Source organism: Battus philenor, unplaced genomic scaffold, assembly GCF_028537555.1.
Source record: "Battus philenor isolate CCGP_79_NKW_IND1 unplaced genomic scaffold, ilBatPhil1.0.hap1 SCAF_8, whole genome shotgun sequence".
Classification (NCBI taxonomy): Eukaryota; Metazoa; Arthropoda; class Insecta; order Lepidoptera; family Papilionidae; genus Battus; species Battus philenor.
In genome coordinates, this window is record NW_027181748.1 from 8,793,838 (window position 1) to 8,803,833 (window position 9,996).

The window sequence follows — 9,996 nt, forward strand, 5'->3', positions numbered from 1 at the left end:
ATTATTTTTTATCTTCGATAAATATTTTGTTCTTGCCGGCAATTACAGATTTAGCGTGATTGAGGTAGTTACTTAGTAACTTAGACCCTATTGTATCTGAGGTCCAGGGAGCCCCGGAAAGCTCGATTAAAATCATTATATAGAATGGGATATCGTCAAACTCGGCGCCCAGGTTGCTTAAAAGGTCGATCTATGGAATGAGCGGACTTAATGGCCCTCGAGAATGGACTTCGGGTTGGCCTGTCACTCTATACGGGTTAAAAATTTCGGTTTGTGAGTACCCGAGGGAACTTTACAACAGTTCGATCGAGGGAGAAAAGTATGGGAAGAAATGCAGGGCATTTATATATTTTAATATATAGTATATGTAAGTAGACCCTAATTACGTTGGCTGCCTTCATGGGCGTAAAATACGAAAGTAAACGTAACTAAATTTTTAAAAACTCAAACTATGTACTCAATTTATTTTTTTTAAAACCAAGCATGAAGATATGCCGGTAAGTCAATAAATGTTTTCACTAGTAAATCTTACTGCTTCTTAGATCGTCCGGAAATGGAGAAATGTGACGTCGGGGTTGCCATGTCACATAGAAACGTAACACCCCGAATATTAATATGTTAAAATTAAACACTTGAGACCCGAGGATAATGAACTTCTATTGGTGACATCAAAGCTATGCAGCGTCAACATGTACTATTTAATTTTTATACAGTAATTCTGTAATGTTACTTTTTGCCTTATTTTTTAGACTAAATTTTGATTTTTTTTCTTTAAATTAAATACACTGCCTTTTTTCTATCGTTAAGTTGTTCTAGATTTTTATGTTAAAGTATATAGAGGAGTTTGGAGTCTCAGGGACAAGTAAATAGCGTGATTTAAATTTATGTAGAATGTATTGTAGATACAGCTTTTTACAGATTACAGACCCTGAATAATATTATTACTTTTATTAATGTTAAACTAATATTTTTATTGGAATGCGACATACAATAATAACTTCCAACCAATAACCAATTTTAATATGTAGTAATTCGAATTTTAAAATATTTTTTCTTACTACATTATCATTACTTAATTTATTAATACTGAAACCATTATTTTTTGGAAAAGGTGTATATCTGACGGCAAATGAGCTACAGCTTTACCCCTATAAAGCTTTTACACCTATTATTCATCTCTTGTATGTTATTATTATAGTAATAAAAACGTTTGAAATAATCAAACCCACAAAAATACAAGAGAGCTAGAATTATATGTGGTAATAATATAATAATAGAACAGATTAATGTTAAGCGTTGGTAGATAGCAATAACCGGCAGCCATGATCGATATCGGCAATTTAGACGGAATCGAATTGGTTTGTATCAACGTACATTCCTTAATGACCGCTTTAATCGTTCAATAAAATTTATAATAATTTGATTTTGAAATAAATATATACATCTTATAAGTATAATTTAACTTCAAAGTTGTCTTATTTATTTGATTTAATAATTCAAAATTTAAAATAATTGCAAGAAAAAATATTTTAGCAAAAGATTCTGTTGTTTTAATGTTAAATTATATATAATGAAACAAATATTTATTTGACTTACAAATAAATCAAGTACTATTATTAATTCTGTCCCACTTTGTGTTAAAAGAACTATCACTAAGTTTTATTTTTAATTTTTGACTGAATTTACCTATGAATATAAACACAATAAAAAAACGTAATAAATTAACATAAATTAACATTGTTACGAAATTTTTCGTAATCTAAAATGATTTTTATTAAGAAATGAAATTCGTGTTAATAAACGTACCAATGAAACATAATACGAAATGAAGAACCGCTTTATTCCATTTTGCTGAGTTTTACTTTTTATCAACATGTACTAGACATAAATTATTTTAATTATCAAGATCATTCTATAACTGAAGTAACACCATATGTATTTTGGATATGTTACATTAATAACCTATGTTAATATTAAAGAAAGAGAAAATTTAAAATAGTCGGTGAAGAAGAAAATAACAAAATATTATCAATAATATTATAGTACTTTAAATAAACGTATCGACTCTGTTTCAAATATAATAGGTTTCTAATAAAGCAATAAGAAATTCTTATTTAAATATATCATAAACGAACAGGTTGGTCTACATGAGAATTTTCCCATCCGATATAATTGGATTTGATGGATTTATACTCGACTGTAAAATATGAGAAATAATTTGTTATCGCAAAAATGCTTCGATTCCAATATAAAATAATCGGAAACCCTTACGCTCTTATGAACATACTAATTTCTTACAGATAATGTTAGGAAATGTTTTACAATTATATTGGATTACTCAAATGAAGCATTCAGGGAAAAATCTAACATTCCTATCGTATGAATTATCATGAATTACATCGAAAAAAAGGTTTTGGTACGATTTAAACATTCTCTATATATACTATCCTTATGAACTACTTAAAAATATACATCCTACTGAAAATTATAAACAAAGTAAGTAATTCATGTTATTAAACCTATGAAAACTTGTACATTAGGTTTAGTACCTAACGAACAACACGATAACGTCGCACGGAGTAAAACACGACCTGTTTTCTAAAACTTTAATAAGCGTAAACAAGCACTGAATAACGGGATTCAAACTTTTGCTTTAACGATTCAGTTAACTAAAATTCAGAAAGAACATTGCCATAATCTGAAAAACGGAGCTCGCATAGTTTTACATACAACCACATAGAATAAACATTGCTTCTACAACACAAAGCCGAAGTATAACAATTGTTGTATATTAATTTTTAACTAGTTACCCTAAGAGACCACGTCTCTTAAAAGTTATTGCCCTTACGCACTACAACAGATATATTAAGTAAATAAAGCGTGTTTCAGAGTAATCACTTTACTAATTTATTTATTTAATAAACAATAACTGGCAACAAAAATAAATTTTCTATTAAGACAATCAAGTAACAAAAATAAATAGCTTTATTCTATCTAATTTTATCAACACAAAATGGTTTTTTATTTTATGCAATACCTAGTGCCCACCTAATAAAAAAATTCCTTCGCCAGTAAAATCTACTAAAATATATACTATATTTGTATATCGTAATTATAAAAATAGAAACATTTTATTGAAGTAGGCATTTACACGCACTTTTTGAATCGTCGTTTATTTTTACATTATCAGTAGTAAGCTACCACCGATTCGTAATGCTGATCTGCTTAGAAGAACCGACCAGGAACTGAACGGTTGCTCTCTATTATATTATTACAAAATAAATCAAAAGATCAAGTTCTGCACATTTCAATCAACTAAACACTCTTGATTGCTGCAGTAAGGTTCATTTAATAATATACTTTTATTTTAAGTTCATAACTAAGAAAACGAAGGTCTAAAATATCTTGTGGAACTTTATTGCATGTACAGACACTCAGTATAGAATACACACGGTACTTATTTTCAGCAGTAAGGACCGAGACTTGAGATCGCAAGTCACAGGTTCGAATCTCGCGATACAATCTTATATAATTTACATTTTTCACATTATCTATATAGGATTAACACTGCTTACAAACAACTTTCCGATCACCAACATATGAGAAGCCTATGCTTTACAGTGCACTTCTATGGGCTGAAACGACAACGATACTCAGTATATTAAGACTTATATCGAAAAATACGTAGCGTAACTAGAAAAAAACTATACGTAAATTCAGACCAAGTAGAAAAAAGTTCTACGCTACGATAAAGTCTAACCACTTGATGCACGGTTAGGAGATGTGTAGTGAAATTCAAGTACAAAAATTTTAGTTTAATATTTTTTACTCATAACATGTCATATGAATATACAGTACAATACCAAAGTAATGTAATATTTTCGTGCGTCAATTCGAATATCAACAAAACGCCATAATCCACGATTCCATACAAGTATAACATGTTATCGCACTTTACACTCGCTTTCAGTTTATATCCGTGTCGTCACAATCGCGGGATTTAGTGAAATGCTGCTGTCTAAAGTAATATTCTCGTAGTGTTATTCGTATAATTAATATTTGTGTATACTTTAAACACTTTGTGTTTTGTAATGCACTTTATACATTTTATTGTAGCTGACACAAAATTGTATATAATAGTATTCTATGTTTTAAATTATGTATTATATTATAATTATAATGAATGATTTTAAATTTTTTACGATAATAATGTATTTATTTAAAAATAAATTAATATGTTATTGCAATAGACACAAAAGCTGAGGTAGTTTCCGTAACCTAGATATACAACGAAACACAGTTAAGTAATAGTTTGTACAAGAATAAAAAACAATATCCCTGATGACGCACATCAGGGGAAAAAAATTAACAATAAAATTTATGTAAAGTTGTAACCATATAACTGTAATTTTAAATAATGAATACATTTTTAATTAAAAAAAAAACTATTAACATTAAAAACAGCATTTGGCAGCAGATGTGTATCGATATTAAAAACAGAAAATTTTACGACAAAATCGTCATTCGGTATGATATTTCAAGCACTCATAAAGGTTAATAGCACCAATATCGATCAACAGTACAGTCATGGTTGTACGAATAATTTTTTCCTAGCATTTTCATATTTATGTACTCGTATATGAATGAATTTACGTTTGTTTATTACTACAGTTTTCTCTACGAAAAACCATGTAACGGACTTTTCTTGAAATGAACAATAGTAAAATCATATTGTCCATCCATACATAATTGTGGCATTGTTAATCTTGTAACGACTTGATTTAAAACATAAGTCTCTCTTGCGGTGAATCCACAAACATTCAACATTGATGTTTGATTTTATGTCAGTAAAATTCTATAAACAAACATTTAACTATCCGTAGTTATATAGGACGTCTTTCGTATAAATTTATTTTTATAGATGGAGAAACATATAACGACACGTATTGGGAGTAATGAATATATCAGCAAGCCCTATAACTGATGAGTAATTATTTTGTTGCAGTAATTAATTTTTACGTATTTTATTATATGCGACTACTTCAATATCACGTTATATCTCAAGAAAAGAAATACAATTAAAGCAATTACATTGGCTATTGGTATTTCGCGTCATCGCGTAATGCAGGAAGCCGTTTTACATTTATTTTCCATTAAATGATTGAGTCACAACTGAGAAATTCAATTTGTTATGGAAGCAATTTATTGTTAAATTATTTACTCCTTTGCTTTTAGCAAACGATAAGATCTATGTTATAAGATATAATAGGCCTCTGTTTAATTATTTCATAAAATTACGATTTTCATATTACAAAAGGTACAACAAAATTAAATTTGCGTTTTTTACGATTTCGATGTCATTAATATGCTATTATTTATGTCTGTGAGTTTAACAGTATATACACCTAAATATTGATAAATGAGTTGAATAAAACATTTTATAAATAGAAATTAAATTAAAAACTAGTAGTATGAACCCTGTTAATAATTTTATGACTAAAACTGTACTTTTGTATACGGATAACATTTATTAATATTTACGAAAAATCAGGCAATACAAAGAAAATATTAAGATTACCAAAACTTAAACTGAGGACTAACTTTTGATACATTTTACATAATAGTTAAAAAGACAATCGTTATATCTTCTAAAATCATTGCGTTCCCACAATGATTTTGCAGTGAGTCAACTTGTCTTTGGCGATCATTTCCACAGCGTTTTCACTGCTTCTTCGGCATCTTGAAACCATATTTTCGTAAATTTCTTCTTGTTCTTTTGGGAATAAATGAATATAGCATGTTGCATGGTTGGAACTGCGAGGAGAATGGCCCTACAATTCAACAGCAACCAAAGTCAAATATTCCGCTATTCGTTTGGCTGAGTGCTTCATGGGCGTAGTTCTCAAACTTTTTACAAAACAAATGCTGGCGTTTCACTCCATGATTATGGTTTTATTGTTTTGAAGAACAATTGTTGTATACCAGCCTTTCCATTCGAAGAACGATGAAGTTATTAAATTATTAATATTTTCCCCCTTACTTCTTCTTTTCTTAAAATATATGGGCAAATCTTACAAAGTACCCTCTGTAAAAATTTAATCTTAATTTTAGAATTATATTCATATTATAACATTTAAGGCACCGCCGTAAAATATAAATAACATTTTATGGCGCCGATCAATGCGTCGTCGTTTTTGTGCTTCGCTTAAAAAACAAGTTGTGCGAGAAAGACTTTTATCGTCAAAGAACAACCGAAATTACTATCGCGACGTTGTTGCTGACTACAATCGCAACAAAAATCATAAATAGTCATACAAAGAAAAGGTAATTTTAAGTTACCGCCCATCTGTACAAAATAATTACAGAATGGTGTATTGCAAATAATGACTAAAGAGTATTGATAGAAAAGAGTTCCGTTTTCAAATTTGAAAATATTTGTATATTATATAATTTTAACGAATAATAAAAACAGCCATAAAAAGGGTTATGTCCTAAAATATAATTTTCATCTAATAAATCAAATTAAAATATCATATGTAATATACTATTCTAATTAAAAATCGGCGCGATGTATCCCGCTTACACTTAGTACGTATGGACGGATATTTTTCACGAAACAAAGAACATTCATCTGTCTTAGAAACGTTAAGAGAAAACTTTAAAAGTAAATCTTTACCTAACGTCGTGATTTTAAATACGATGTTATTTAACACTTTAAAGAAAACACTTTATTTTTATTTAATTCTTAGGTACGATACATAATAAAATATGCCTGTACAAATAAAAACGGTATTTCTACAATATGTCGCCGTTTAAATTTATTGAGAAAAATTAAACATGAATATGAAAGTAAAATTTATATTAGTATCCCGGTCGAACGCTTCCACAACATACCGAAGCAGAGCTTTGAAACTTTATATTGCAAATAATATTTTATAAAATGACATTTTAACGAATTTGACTTAAACTGTATTATCGCTTAGTGGCTATAATATCGGGCTTCTTGTACTAGGCTCGATGTTTAGTCCTAACAAATATTTTCTTTTTAGTTAGTAAACCTGAATTTTTAACATATAATACATAATTAATAATATAAATCCTTGTAATATCAACTAAATTGTCATTGAGTTCTTATATATATATATATATACATATATAGAATAGAGGCTTATCCTATTTCACGTGTTATTACTAACATTCTTCACTGTCTACTATTTAATTCCATTTTCAATTGATAAGTTTTTTTAAACACTTTGTCAACTCTGATGGCTTAAATATAAACCAAAGTAGTTGCCTCGTGTAATCTCATCATCATCAACATCTTGTCAGCCGATAGACGCCTACTGCAAGGCACAGGCCCCCCCTTTAACATTGGCACTGTGACCGATCTTGCGCTGCCCTCATCCGGCGCTTCCCGCGACGTTGACTACGTCGTCGACTCACCTAGTCGAGGACCTTTCACACCCCGCATCTTCCGTTTTATGATCGCCACTAAAATCTATCTATATTGTTATATACTAACTAAAAGATAACTAAAGTAACTTCCTTTCTTAAACATGTTAAAGAGTAATTAAAAATCACCCGATAAAGATAATTTCATAACATAGTTTTACATGCACTATTTAGTAATATAGTTAACAAGCTACTACTATTATTTTAAGAAGAGATAATTCTTTTAGGAAAAGTTTAAGAGATATAATAGAACAATTCGGCGGTCAGTGGATAATTACACTATTGTTTAATTTTAAAAAATACGTAAAAGTATTGTTTCGATTTTTTTTAATTATTAGAATAATTTATAAGTAGAATTAATTGCAAAAACACAGAATAATAAAAACATAAAATTACAATGTCTTATTTCTCGGAGGAATTTCTTACAGACAACGTGTAGCTAACGTGTAGTTTTTAATGTTATTATTTAATATATTTAAAATAATTAATACGGACATTCATTTTTATGTATATGTAGTAAATATAATTATACATAATAATTACCACTTCAGTACTTTGAATACTCTATAGCAAAGAACAGTGTGGTTACCATTAACACCATATGACATAATGAATAAGGCAGTCATTTTATAGTATATAATATGTTTTACCATAATAATGTAACCTTACCTAAGGTTCTAAAATACAAAATCATACGCAGCACCACTATTGCTCTCAAAACCTCGAGACGTGTGTTTGTCTTACTATCTTAGAAATAGCACTGGAAAAAGGATAGCTCTTAAAAGGTAACTATCTTGAAAATTGAATTAATAAATTTGATAAATATTTTGTTGTAAATTTGTAGTTAAGACAGTCCAAGTTATTTAATCCTAAATAAATGAGCATTTATTTTAATTACGCGTGTGGTTGAGCGTGCTAAACGTGTGAATAATGCCGGCGGTGTGAAAAATAATGAGTTTCGTAATAGCTTCAACTGTGTCCGGTGGCAGAGACCGATGCGAGTACTGGCTTCCCGCAGGTTTCTAGAGCAGCTAAATTGAAATGGTACCTGTAAAAGTGACATGTATTTTATGTTGCAAGAACTTTATTTGATGTATCGATAAACGTAACCGACGTTGATCTTAACATGAAATCAACTTGAAAATAATGCATTCAAACAACATTTCATTTGTTTTTATTACAGAAATTGTGCACAGCAATGGATATTTAGAAGCCAACTGTGTGATTTAAACAACAAAAAATATGATACAAATGATTGTTGCAGCATGCTTTGTCCTGCGTAAACATGTTTAAATTTCTAATGTCACATATTACCATATTTTTAAATATATTCAAGGTATCGAGAGAGGCAAAGAATAGTTCGTTATTAATTTTTTTTTTCGAATAAACGTGTTTACTTCCTTTTCTCGAGTGAAAAATAAAATAATTCTTTTTAATCAGGTTAACTTTATTAATTAATTCCTTTGATCTGTGTGTATAATAACAAAATGACATGATAGGATAATAAATCAAACTACATTGTTAAGTAATAATACAACTCGTCGTTTCAGCCTATATATGGCATCAATATAAACTAAAGTAGTTGCCTCGCGCAGCCTTATCTGATTATCACCAAAATCATATCAGTCGATAGACGCCTACTGCAAGGTTTAGGCCTCCCCCAAAGATATCTATGGGGGATACACCATAACCGCCACGCTTGGCAGGCTGGTTTTCGATTGCAGCTTTGTAATTTAATACACAGAAGATACTGTTGCCCATCCTTTGGAAACTTGTGAACAATGGCAATCCTATGTAATTAATGCAGAGTATAAACTATATATAATTGTATCACCCGATGCGAATCCGCGACCTACGATCGTAAGCCTGAGTCCTCTACCTCTGAACTACTACTGCTCATAATACACATGAGGTGAGCTTAATTTTCGCTAATGAAATAAATTAAGAACATTTACGCTCAAAAGAAATCGATATTCCGAAAAACCAATGGTTCGCATAATTTTGTAAAATGTGAACAAGGGAAAATGAGCATGCGGTAAATAAGCGATCACCGCCTTTTAAACATTTACTACATCGGGGAAGTCGCAGCTGCGCTCTCGACCTTCGCTCGTCTTAAGGTAAAAATGAGTTTTTTTTTTTTCTGTACATATATTTCATTATTTACCAAAAAAATGATACATTTGCTTAAAGCTTATTCATTTACATTTCAGAATAATATTATTATTGACAGGTGAACAGACGACCTTATTATGGTCATCGAAAGACGCTGGATCGGATGCTAGAGTGTCCTACGGCTTAATTGACGATAATGTTGTTATAGAAACATATCTCCTTGAATGATGCGGGTAACGGGAGACTCGACGGCGTAACAAAATAGGGGTCAACTTCATCAACTTGTGATATATAAAATGTTGGCTTTAGTCCACCAATCCAAACCAATGTTGCTCAGCTATTTTTCCTAAAAAAAACTAGCATTTTTCATATCCTGTACAACGTATCCAGACTTGCAAAGCACATACCTAGGTGAATCAAAAAATTCTTGGA